Below are 12,522 nucleotides of genomic sequence, written 5' to 3' on the forward strand. Positions count from 1 at the left end.
CCGAATCTCCTTCATTGGTGCCTTCTGTTTGGTGCTCCATGGGATATCCTGCTGCAGCATCCATAGAAGAAACATTGAAGACTTCTTTTGAGTCTTGAGATTTAGTAGATTTTGTGTGTGTGTGTGTGTGTGTGTGTGTGTGTGTGTGTGTGTGTGTGTTTGTGTGTATACCTAAAAAAACATTAGCAGGATGTTTATGTTTGTCTGGCTAGCCAAGTAACCACAATGCTCAAAAGATGGCTTTGCTACATAAATGAGGATGGTCTTCTGTGTGCATGGTAGTCACTGGCTAAAGCTTCTGGGGAAATTTTTACATGGAGGGAAGAGTTAAATGAGTTTCAGTACTGGGAAAGGCACCCAATGACAAATGAGTCAGCTTCCATATTTCTTCCCTGCTGATATGGGTGTTTTCTGATGGAGGTTAAATGACTGAGAGAAACTGCAGGGTGAAGGACAGAGACAAAAGTGTAAGCTTATGAAGACCCTGTAGTGGGGACCAACAAAGAAGCAAAAGGAAGATAGGGTAGGGAATGGATAGGGAGCCCTGATGCAGACTGAATTTCAAGGAGAGACTGTACCAGAGTCTGGTGTCAGAGGTATGCTTGCTGGTCACCTGGCTTCAGAGGAGGCTACTCTTACCTCAGTCTGTTCTTGAGTCTTCACCTGACACCTGGACAGGGGTCAGAGGTCAGCAATTCTTGGTGCAGAGTAGTGGGATGAGAGAGAAGGCAGTGTTTACTGAGGCTTACCATGTAGAGGTCTGTCCATGCATTCACTCACTTTTCACAACAACACTAGGACATATCCAACATACCCTCATTTGATGAGCAAAATTCAGAGCATTTGGGTAGTCTGGGGCTCCTTCAGTTTGTCCACTGCACATACTCACAATTAGTTAAGGGATGTTGCAGACCATTGGCCATCCACTGATCAACACAGTGTAGGTAGTCCTCTGGCCAAGGAACCATTACTGGGTCCAAGAAATAGCTCACCAGCTGTAAGTACTTGTGTTTAGATCTGGCTTTAATCACAAGATCCCACAAAGTAGATAGTGAGATTAGGCTCCAAATCTGCAAGTGGTTCTGCAGCCTCTGTGTGCATGTGTCATGGTATGCAAGTGCCCCCAACACTAAGTACCTGAATGAACAAATGAGTTAAAGTGGAAGAAGGGTGAATCAGGACTTCCCTGAATGGACACAGTGCTGTTATAGCTAAGGGTGCAATGAACCCTAGACTGAGCTACAGGAGAATGATTGCTTGGAAGACTGTGTTTTTAGCATCAGTGGACACTTGGCATCATATATATCTTATCCTTCTTTGACTGGATGTACTCAGATAATTTCAAGAAAAATGGGGAAGATCAAGGCAGAATCACCACTGCCCTCACCCAGACACCAACATCAGACTTCATGTCTAACATCTTCCACAAGTTCCCTGCAGTTCATATACCTTGACACTAATTTCCAAGCATGTAGCAAATCCCTGCACACAAGGTCCTCAGGACTCTTTGAGTCCTTTCTTTCAACCATGTTCCTGACATTAGTCAAATGGATGCCTGCTGGTCTGTTTTCCTTGTGGTGGTCTTTATCTCGTCTTTTCCTTTCCAGTTACATCCTCTGATGCTCACATCCGTGCATCATTCTTTTTATGAATTACCCCGGCCCATTGTGTAGTTAGCAGATGTGTTTTCCGGGCCACTGAGAAGAAGGCAGAGCTGGGCTTGTGCCCCAGCTCCCATTTCCACATCTTGAATACTTTGGCCTCTTAGAGAATATATTCTCAGAGAAGAGGCTGACTGGGAAAGAGCTTAGGCTGGTGGTCCACTCCCTCACTCTATACCTCCAGGCTGTTGGAAAGCCCCCTTCTCTGCCTTGCACCTTTAGTGAATGGAGGTGGTCTACATGCTGGACATTCTCCTCAGGTATGTGCTTTTTCTTGGGCTTCCTATCCCCTCAGGAATCCATCCCCATTGCCCATCCACTCCCAACCCATCAGAATTAATCATGGCTGATGCTCTGCTCTCACTGAGAGGATGGGAGACAGCACTTAACCTCTGCAGGTGATGCTGAGCCCAGATGTGGGCTCCTAGTGACTGTAGGAGTGTATAGATAATGTTTCTGGTTAATCACACTCTCCAAAACTCACAGAGGTAGGGGGAGACATAATGCAGCTGCCCAGTTAACCTAGGATGCCCTCATCCATCCAGGTTCATTGTAGGTTAATTCTGCTCTCGTTTGTTCCCACCATATCCTCACTTTCTGTTCTCCTTTTCCCTCTATGTGCCTGACCCCTATTCACTGTCTGTATTTGAACTTCATGTACAGTATGATAGGACTCACCCTCATTCACCTTTCCTTCCATCTTATTCTTTGACCTCAACCTTTTGAGCACCAAAAAGCCAGTGGGAGAATTTGTCTCCATGTCTCCACTGAGGAACTTGAAACACAGGTCAAAGAGTGGGCATCCATGGCATGTGCGAACTAGACATGGTGGCAGGAGAGGTATCTGTCCTATTTAAGCTGTGAATCAGGCCTCCTCTGACCATGAAGAAACCTTGGTACTGTCCTGTCTGCTTTGATGGTATAGGAAGGCTGTGAGGATTGCATGGGTTCCTGAGTTCTTCACAGACAGGTTGACATTTGGGCTGGCTAATTTCTTGTATGCATGGTGGGCCATGGTGTTCTTCCCATTGTAGGCTGTGCAACAGTGTCTCTGACTTTTACCCATTACATGCCAGGAAACTGGCACCAGTCCAACCTGAACTAGTCAAAGATTGCCTTCAAACATTACCATATTTTCCCCAGCCAGCAACAATGCCCCCATGTGAGAACCACTGTGGAAGCCTGACTTCTCTCATAAGTATCTAAGAGGCTATGTGCCTGGGTGTTCAGGCTCTGTACATCAGGACGCTTGCTATGCCTGCCCTTTTGGCTCTGTCTGCTGCACTTAACTCTCTGAGTGTTTCTTCTTTTTTTTTCCTTCTCATTTTGCAAATGGGGTCATTGCCTACTTCGCAGGATTAATGAGAAGAACAAATGAGATACAAACTATAAAGTACCACATAATATTACATGAAATATGTTTAATCACTACTCTGTTATTATATGCAAATAAGACTCTCACTAGATACTCAAGGGAGAGTTAATTTTAAGTGATGAGGAAAGAAGGCAGGACGGGAATCCAGTAGATTGGATTGGGAAGTTTATGGAAAAGCGTCTAAAGGGAAGAAGCACTAGACAATTGGGCTGGGTGAAAATAAGGAGCAAAAGCAGGAGGAGATTTAGGTAGGCACTGGAGCTCTGGAATTGCACTGGGGCCAGGAGAATGAAGGCTGATTTAGGGCTCTTTTTCTAAGTAGACTGAATGGTTGAAGCCATGAAGGGTTCTGTTTTGGTTTGAAAGACAGGTGTGGTGCGATTGGGTACTGGGAAATACCAGAATGTGGCAGATGCCTTGGCCAGCTTAAGAGGGAATGCCAGGAAGGCGGGGTTCACCCAGGTATAGAAGCCTCCCAGATGAAACTGTGAGAGATTTCAAGAAGACACCTGCTCTCTTGGCTGCTCAGGTTCTCCTGCTCTGTCCTCTGGGAATGGTTTTCCTTTGGGGACCATCTGTTTCTTTATTTTCTCTGGGTTGTGAAAATGGGTCTAGGGATGAGCAGCTAGCTCAAGTGGGGCCAATCACAGCTGATGTGCTCCAGCATTGGTGTTCCCCCTAAATCACAGGACATTAAGATACATATGTTCCCTGCTGATACTGTTAACTCAGAAGCATGTTTGGCATCCTTTCTGAGAACAGAGATGGACTGGGGTTGAGAATTTCTGTTTACCAGGAACTAGCCATGCCTGAAGTCTAATATTCACCTTCCCATAATACATATCTAGATATTTTGGGTTAAAATGAAGTAATAGATTCTATTATAAATTTTTGCTTAGTCCCACTTGAGTTGGTCTTCTTTAGTGATGTCAGAGGTCTGTGTGGGAAACCAGCCAGAAGGCTGTCAAAGAAATCAGGAGTCAACCTTGGTAGCAGAGGCTATGACACTTCTCCAACCTACAGCTTGTCCTTTCTATAAGAATATACTGAACAAGTCTATGGTAAACACCATTCCCAAATGGTAAAGAAGATGAGTCATTGCCTCTTATAGCCAATCATCTAGGCTTGTAAGTATTAGGCACCAAGGTGTCCCCAGATCCAAGAAGGTGCCGTGTGTTTCTACTCTGTGTGGGCTGGCCTTGGACAATGCTCCATTGTTTCAGTACTCCAGGATTTTTATCCCAAAGGCCTCCTTACATGCCTCCCTCACTACCCAAACTAATCTGTAATATCAGACTTTCTCCTTTAGTATGGCTAATATTTAAACTTGGGCAAACACTGGGTCAGACTCCTTACTGACAGGTTCTTTGTAGCTTGTAGGAAAGCTGGATGAAAAAGAGTTATTCGGAAAGCTCCCACCCTAGCTCTATCGCTAGACTCCAGATTTTCTGGACGGGTCAGTACAAGCTAATTTTATTCTAGGCTGGAACTGAAAGGTGAATGGCAGACCAGAAAGCATACTGACAAGAGGGTCTTGATGCTAAACTTAATTGCTTCCAATGGTAGACAAAGTACAGGGCATCCATGTGCTCTGCCTGAGGCTAATCCTACTGTTTAAAGCTTTGTCAGTGTGATCTGACAAGAGTCTGATGATTATGGTAGCTCTTTCCATTCCTGTCCCCAGTGCCTTAGCAAGATTTCCTGGGTACCCATGTAAAGACAATGCACACTCAGTCCTTCCCTATTCTCCTTCCAAGCGCATCCTACACTCTTCCTGGGAAGGCTGCTTATGGCTAATTGTGATAAGCTAATGTGAACGAGAAAGTGCTGGTGTTGGGTACAGGTTCAAGAGGTCCGAGTATGAAAAGCTACTGGAAAGTAATGGGAGCTCTCAGAGAGCTGGGTCCTTCTGAGAGGTCCTTAGGTCACAGGGGGTGAGTCCTCAAAAGGGAGTGTAGGACTCAAATTTCCCCTTTCTTTTCCTGGCTGATGAAGTGAATGGTTTTGCTCTTCCAAAGGCACCCACCTTAATGTGCTGTTGCACCGCAAGCCCCTCTACAGTGATGGTGAGCCAACACTAAACATTCACAGAAAGTTCCTCTGTGAATGGTGGAGATCAGTAAGCCAATCTCTGACCTTGGTGTCCCAGCTTTGGAGGGTGCATTTCATGGGAGTTTTCCCCATCCCTACCTTGGCTGATAGGGGAGGCAGAGAGACTGCCATAGGGTACTGCTTTGTTCAGTCTCTCTGGAGTTGCTGATAGGGTGGTGATGGCTCACCTGGGCAGAAGCAAGCAAATGCCTGTGTACAGACAGGAGTGGCATGTTTTCTAGTCCATAGGTCACAGGTCAGCAAACTCAGTGTAAAGGGACAGAGACTCCATAATTTAGTCTGGGTAGGATCTGCATCACTACTATTCACCTTTGCCATTGTGGCTCCACTCAGCCATATACAATGTATAAACACACCAGCGTGTTGTGTCTCACTAAGAGTTGTGTGCAGAGCAGGCAGATCTACAAGGCAGTCACACTAATTGTCTGAAGTCCAGGCTTATGTGTGACATGGTGTGCCTGCATAGACATACTATGACAATCTATTTTCGTTGCCCTCTTCTTTGGTCAGTGCTGGATTTCTCCTCTCCTGGATGAGTGACAGCAGCTACTGATGAAGCAGATGACACAGCCCCTTGAGATTCCCTCTGGAGCCCAGACACCAGGTTTGAAGTGGAAGAAGAGTAAAGAAAACTCTGCCTCAGCACACCCATTTGTGATCATACCATGGGTGGAGTTTCTACTCTTTATTCTATAGACAACACAGGTCAGCAACTCTTAACATGGAATGTGAATCATAATCTAGAGATGATATAATGTACTATAAATGAGGTCTTCAAGGAAGCATCCACATTTGAACAAAATTATTGGAACCCTCACAGCTAAGGTAGGGATAAACAGAAGGTCTACTGATGGACTAAAAATGACAAGGTGCACATATACATGCATCTCTTTCTCTCTATCTATGTCTACACAGTCATAAAGAGTTAGAATGTAATTTACAAGAACATTGATAGAAACAGAAAACATTATGCAAGGTAAAGTCATGCACAGAAAGCAAATATCACATGTATCACTGATTACACTTATACATAAGAGCTGAGGTTGATGTTCTAGAAGCAGAGTAGAATAGTGGTTGTCAGATCCTGGGTAGGACGTAGGAGACTGGAGACAAGATGCTTCCCTAGAACAAGGGTGCAATTGTATCGGAGAGGTAATGTCTGTTGATCAATTGATAGGTTGACTATGACCATGTCTAACAGAGCATCAAAATGACTAGTAGAGAGAATATTATTTTTTGAGATAGGTCTTTCTGTGTTTCCCAAGCTGCCCTTAAATTCATGATTCTTTTTTTCTCAGCTTCCCAAGTAGCTGGGATTAAAGTTATATACCACCACACCCAGCAACAGACAGAAGTTTGAATGTTTCCAATACACAAAAACACTAGATGGTGATAAATTCTATAGGAGGGCGTGCCTAGATTCCCATGTTGTTTTATACAGGGCATTTGAACATTTGCAGGGCTTAGTATCTAAGAGTCCCAGAGTCCTCCATGGATGGAGAGCAATGCTGATTTATGCATTCAACTCCCTGCTTTTCTCTGGTGCAGTGTTTAGGATGCTAATAGTGGAGGAGTTTCATGATTACTGGTTGAATATCTGCCCATTCTGTGCTAGGCACTGGGCTAGGCATTGTGACTGGGAGAAAAAAAAGCCTCTCTGCTAGGCTCCAGGGAGTTCATAGTGTAGTTAACAGAAAGGAAAACAATTACAGTACACTTTGGTAGCTGTGATGACATTCCCGAGCAAACAGTTCCTTAGATTGACAAGTAGATCCAACATGTCTTCGAAGGTGGAAAAAGGACTTACAGAGCACAATACTTCAAGAAAGGGATCACTCCAGAGAACCTTTGGCTACCTTTCACCTGTTTGGAATCCTGGTGTGCCCTGGCCCTGGGTCCCCTAAGCATGTTTGTATAAATGAAGAGAGGCCCATTCAAGGAAAAAGCCTCCCCCTCTTTGCTTCTTACAGCAGTTTTTGTTTATCTCATTATCTCCCAACCTGAAGAACAGGACCATCTGGCATGCGGGCATGTTAACAAGATCATAAATTAGGAGGAGAAATGAAGCCAGATTTCCATAATGGTCGCAAGACAGAAATCAACAGTGCCGCGCAGCAGCAATGGAGTCGGCTTAGAAGGTAGGGTGGGAGGGAAACAGCAAAATGAAAATGCTTCAGCATACCCAGCCTGAATGAAAAACACAAATCCAGACTCATTTACAAGGCGGGTGTCAAAAATAAGAAAAGTGCTGGCCAAGCATCTCTCCTCTCTCTCCTCGCTCCCTCACCCCACTTCCTGCCTTCTAGGTCTGCCCCTAGAAACTGGGCCAATTCGAATCTCCCTGTTCTCAGAGGTCGTTATTGTAATAATCATATGGAAACTCATTTTGCAGGGGAAAAGATTCACCCTCACATAGGCTGCCTGCCTGGGCCAGAGCCTGGGGCAGCATTGAACAACTGCTCCATAGTATCACTGGGACTTCAGTGTCTGCAGGAACTCTGCACCTGGACTGTGGCCGTGACAACCATGGTTAGTGTGTGAGACCTGGTCCAACAGACAAGTGCATGTCAACATGCCCCACACAGCTGTACACACACCCAGTTCAGCCTGTAGCATTTTGGTCTCTTGGCTCAGCCATTGCTTTCTTCCCAGTGAGATGCCAAGGGCATGCTAAATACCCCACAAATGGGTGGTGGGGCTGGTCTCTCTGTCTGCTCCATGTCTTTTAACTTCCTTTGCCTCCTTGGGAACACGGACAATTTCCTTTCTTTCCCAATAACAAAAATACTACTTCCCTTAAAAATATTTTTATCATGTGTTATGTGTGTGGATATGTGCATGTAGTCGGGGTACACCTGGGGCTAGAAACCAAATTCTGGTCCAGTGCAGAACACTACACAGGTGACCGCTGAGCCCTTTCTCCAGCTGTAGCAATCTCCCTTTTAACAATGGGGAGAATGACAGGTGACACTGATACACTGCTTCTGCTTTTAGAGTGCTGTAAGGGCAAGGGGCCTGTCCTTTTCAGAAATCTATAGTATATATGACTGATAGACTGCACTGGAGAAACCATATGCGTGCCACCTGCTAGGTGAATTCCTCAACTCTGAAATGAACTCCTTTTTTTTCTCCTATTGGACCCCCTCCTCCCACATCTTTCTGGATGACTGACTTTAGAGAGGTTCCCATCACTTCTGGGGTGCCTGCAAAGCTGATCTCTGTCCGGTGCTTGTTCTGGAGGTAATACGTTGGCAGAGTTTTTCAGTCTCTCCTTTGGATGTTCCCTACTTAGGCTTTTAAACTTTCTAAAAAGTCAGTTTGATAAGGTCCAGCTTTGACAATCCCACAGATAATTGTTCCTCCTCTGGACGTGAAAGGTCCTGTATTTCTGTCTGTGCCTCTCATCTATTTTGTACATTCAGCTCCTTTTCTGGTTCTTTCTCATTAATGCAGATGCATGCTTTGCCTATTTTATTTGTACTTTGTTTAATCCACAATTCTGGGACTGGCTAATCAATTCTGCTCCTGTAATTTATTAATTTCTGCTTTTATCTTTATCAATTATGCACTTTCAGTTTCCCAGGATTTATGTAGCTGTGCTTCCACATCCTTCCATGATGGGGAAAATTATTTGTTTTCATTTGCTTCTTTGATTTTTCTCTCAATTTCATGATATTTTCTTTACAGTCTAACTCAAGGTCAGACTTTGTAAATGTCTTCTGGCCCCTAAGAGAGAAAGTGATTTCACTTCTCTCAACATTAGTGGCATAAATATTTGCTCATTGAATACTCAGGTAAGTCCAAACTTAACTATCTATCTATCTATCTACCTACCTATCTATCTATCTATATCTACTTATCTACTTACCTACCCATCTACCTACTTCCCTAGGTTGGTCTGTCTATCTGTCTGTCTGTCTATCTATTTATCTATCTATCTATCTATCTATCTATCTATCTATCTACTTTGGATTTTGGCTTGCTTAAGGAACATTTCTCCCTTTAGTATTTTTGTGAATGTTTTCTTCAATTCTAACTACTTTTACCTGAAATATTTGTGTGTGACCTCATCGTGTAGTGAAGAGTTTGGTCTGGTAGGTCTTCCTAATGGGTGTCACCTTGCATTTCATTGGTGCTAACCATTGTTTAACAATGAGCTTTTACATTTTGGGAGTAGCCTTGCTCTGGTTATAAGCACAGATGCCATAAAGCCAAACCTCATTTCCTGATCCATTTAAGATCCTGTTATTAAATGCAGGGGCCAGATCACCTTTTGTCTTTTTTCCCCACTTTTATATTTTCTTGCTCTTTGCATCACTTTAGAGTGTTACTTTTCTGAGACCATCTTTTAGTTAATACATGTTTATTTATTTGTTATTGTTTTCCTACTATTACATGATATATATCCCTACAAATAGTTATTTAAATTGTACAAATATCAGTGTACCTACCTTTTATAACTATCGAAGTCTATGTGAAGCAGTAACTAAGGATACATGGGGACAAGGAACATAGATTCCATATATCTTTTTCTTCTTTTCCCACAAAATGACCCATCTAGTCCTGTCAAATAAAGTAGTTATTTCTGCATTGTGGCTATTGGTTAATTTGTTTGTAGGTTCTAAGACTCAACATATTTGCATTGCCTTTGTGGAAGGATGGTCTGGAGGGCAAATCCAGATTCCATTTCTTACTAGCACCAATAACAAATAGATTTCTTTAAGTATTTTTTTTTTTTTTTTAGTTTCACTCTCAGGATCAGAGTCAATTCTTGTGATTCTGACTCACAGTGTAGTTACCATATAGTTTTATTTGCTGCAGGGCTGCAAGTGGAATGAAGAGTCCCTTCTGTTAGTCAAGTGTTCTATCTCTGATCCACAGCCCTGCCCCACATAAACTATCTTAGTATCAGGGGATGCCTGTTTACATTTTCAGAATTTATGCATATCTGAGAAAGTCTTTGTTTTGTCTTGAAAAGTAAATGGCTTCTTGCCTGGTGCATGTGTTCCCAGATCAAAGCTATCCCCACTGGGTTTTGCCACCTTCTGGAATTTACATGGCTTTATACTGTGGGAATCAGTGTTGCAAATTCCACTTCTGTTCCTCTGTTGGTAGATTTTTCCTTTGTTAACTCTTTGCCTAGACATTTGTTGAATTATTTTTTATTCATATAAAGAATATAAAATCTTTATAAAATCTATATAGAATATAAATAATATAATGTAATAAGTTGGTTAATGGCTTGTGCCTGGGGAGTCCGTTCCGCCTACCTACTCATGTCTTTCTAACTTCAGAGAAGTTTTCTTCTACTCTGCCCTACGTTGCCCTTTATACTGGTTAAATTTGTTTGTATTCAGAGTCTTGACCTAGATATTACTGTCACCCTGAAAGTTCCAGGTCTTTTCTCTGGCTTCCTTCAAACATCTGGAACATCTGCAGGCTGAAATTCACTCCCTCTTAGCTTTACATATGGATGGTTTAAGCTCTTTGCTGTTCCTAGCCATTTCTCATGGCATTCTCGTCTCTGCTCATCCTTTCTGTAACTCTCCATGTGCGTAAGCAAGCTTCAGCTTATTCTCTTGTCATTCTTTTTCAGCCAACGTTTTATTAAAGATTTGGTCTTCTTCATTTCAACTAAGTAAATGCAATCTAATATGTTTAATACATAGTTCTAAATATTTTCAATTATCTTATCCCACTTCCTGTCAATACAAAAACCACATATCTCATCTTAAAGGGAATAAGAGAGTTTATTCTGGAATCTTTTGGAGTGATCATGGCCCAGGAACTCAGATTTAAGTTGTCTCAAATTACATGTTCCAGCATGGAAGCATTTTCATGAAGTTTTATAGTTTTCTAGTACAAAGAAAGTCATATATCAAAGCAAATTTAAAGTATAATAGTAGGTACATTGATGGGGGGAGCTTTTCTATAGGCCCAAAATGCTAGCTGAACGTTTGGGTGTGTTAAAGCTATTGGTCTGCTAGGATAATAGAGTCTAAAATGTTTCTATCTATTAGTTACAAGATGTCAGTTTTGATACGGAGGGAGGCAAAGGATGTCTGTTTTAAAAGAGCTAGAACTATCCCATGGTAAGATAACTAGCCTCTGGAACCACACCATCCAGTAGCTTCTAATCTCTCTACCATGCTGCAGTTCTTACTAGTCAACAAGTGTCTACAGAGACTTCCTTCCTGGAGATCTTGTTCACATTCATTAACACACATTATCATTTAATATAATTCATGTTTGTAATATAGTTCACCTTCTTTATCCTTAACTGGTTTACCTTGAAATACAACAGCTCTCTCTATCTGAATCAGCCTCAGAAGTAGTAAGTACTAATAGATTCTCCCAAGGGCCCTCCTCCTCCATGCTGGGAGGGGTTCCCCACTTGGATAATAAGGTGATGTAAATTTAAGCACAACTAAGTTCATGGATCCAGAAAAGCATGTTCACTGTTCCAGGATGGGACGATGATTACTGAGATATATCTTTTTGCCCAGGCTAACCTTTTTGTGTTATGTACTGACAATGTGAAGTGTTGTCTTATACTGGCTGCAAAAGCTCTCCATAGTTGGAGTTGAGAACCAGATGCATGGAGGAGTCTCATATCTGAGGACCAATTTCTTGATGGCTGCCAAGTGTTGTGGATATCACTTAGCTAACTCCTGTTCATTTCTTTGGATTTCTGTTTCATTCATTCATTCATTCATTTATCATATTTTGATTCATTCAATAAATTCCTGAAATTAATGCCAGATATCAAACTACATTCCCAGGAAGTTCAAAGACCATGAAATAGGATAAATAAAAGGCAGAGGAGGAGGAGGAGGAGAAAGAGAAGGAGGAGGAGGAAGAGGAGAAAGAAACTAGATATCGTGAAAGTATTAGAGCTTTACCTCTAGAAGAGCAAAGGTAATAATTATATTCATTTTTTTTTTTTAGAAATAGCTAACAGAAAAATAGTAGAGTGAAATATTGAAGCTATTAAAGTAATAAAGCCATCCAAAAATTCTGTATCCTGCAAAACTGTGCCTCAAAAGTAATGGATAAATGACGACTTCCTTAGCCAAACAAAAATCGAGATATGTTGCAAACAGTCTTGCATTACATGGACTTTTTAAATTATTCCCTTATATATTACATCCAACCACAGTTTCCCCTTGCTTTTGTCCTTTCAGTCCCTCCCCATCTCTCCCATCCCCATCCCCATCCTCATCACCATCCTCATCCACATCCTCATCCCCATCCTTAAACCCATCCACATCCCCTATCCTCATCCCCATCCCCTATCCTCATTCTCATCCCCAGCCCCAGCCCCAGCCCCAATCCTCATGCCCTTCCCCATCCCCTATCCTTATTCCAGCTACA

At 42.5% G+C, this 12,522-nt stretch overlaps 1 protein-coding gene and 1 long non-coding RNA gene across 3 annotated transcripts in view; one reads left to right on the top strand and one right to left on the bottom strand.

The window, feature by feature from the left end:
* The window catches only part of LOC116078605, a 97,383-nt gene extending 91,513 nt beyond the window's left edge, over positions 1-5,870 (top strand). The window contains exon 3 of the long non-coding RNA XR_004113605.1: positions 5,659-5,870. This is a non-coding gene — a long non-coding RNA (uncharacterized LOC116078605). The remainder of the gene's footprint in view (positions 1-5,658) is intronic.
* Positions 1-12,522, bottom strand: part of Shisa6 (shisa family member 6) — a 310,869-nt gene that overhangs the window by 59,104 nt on the left and 239,243 nt on the right. The window lies entirely within an intron of this gene.

Source organism: Mastomys coucha, unplaced genomic scaffold (genome assembly GCF_008632895.1).
Source record: "Mastomys coucha isolate ucsf_1 unplaced genomic scaffold, UCSF_Mcou_1 pScaffold5, whole genome shotgun sequence".
NCBI classification, from domain to species: domain Eukaryota; kingdom Metazoa; phylum Chordata; class Mammalia; order Rodentia; family Muridae; genus Mastomys; species Mastomys coucha.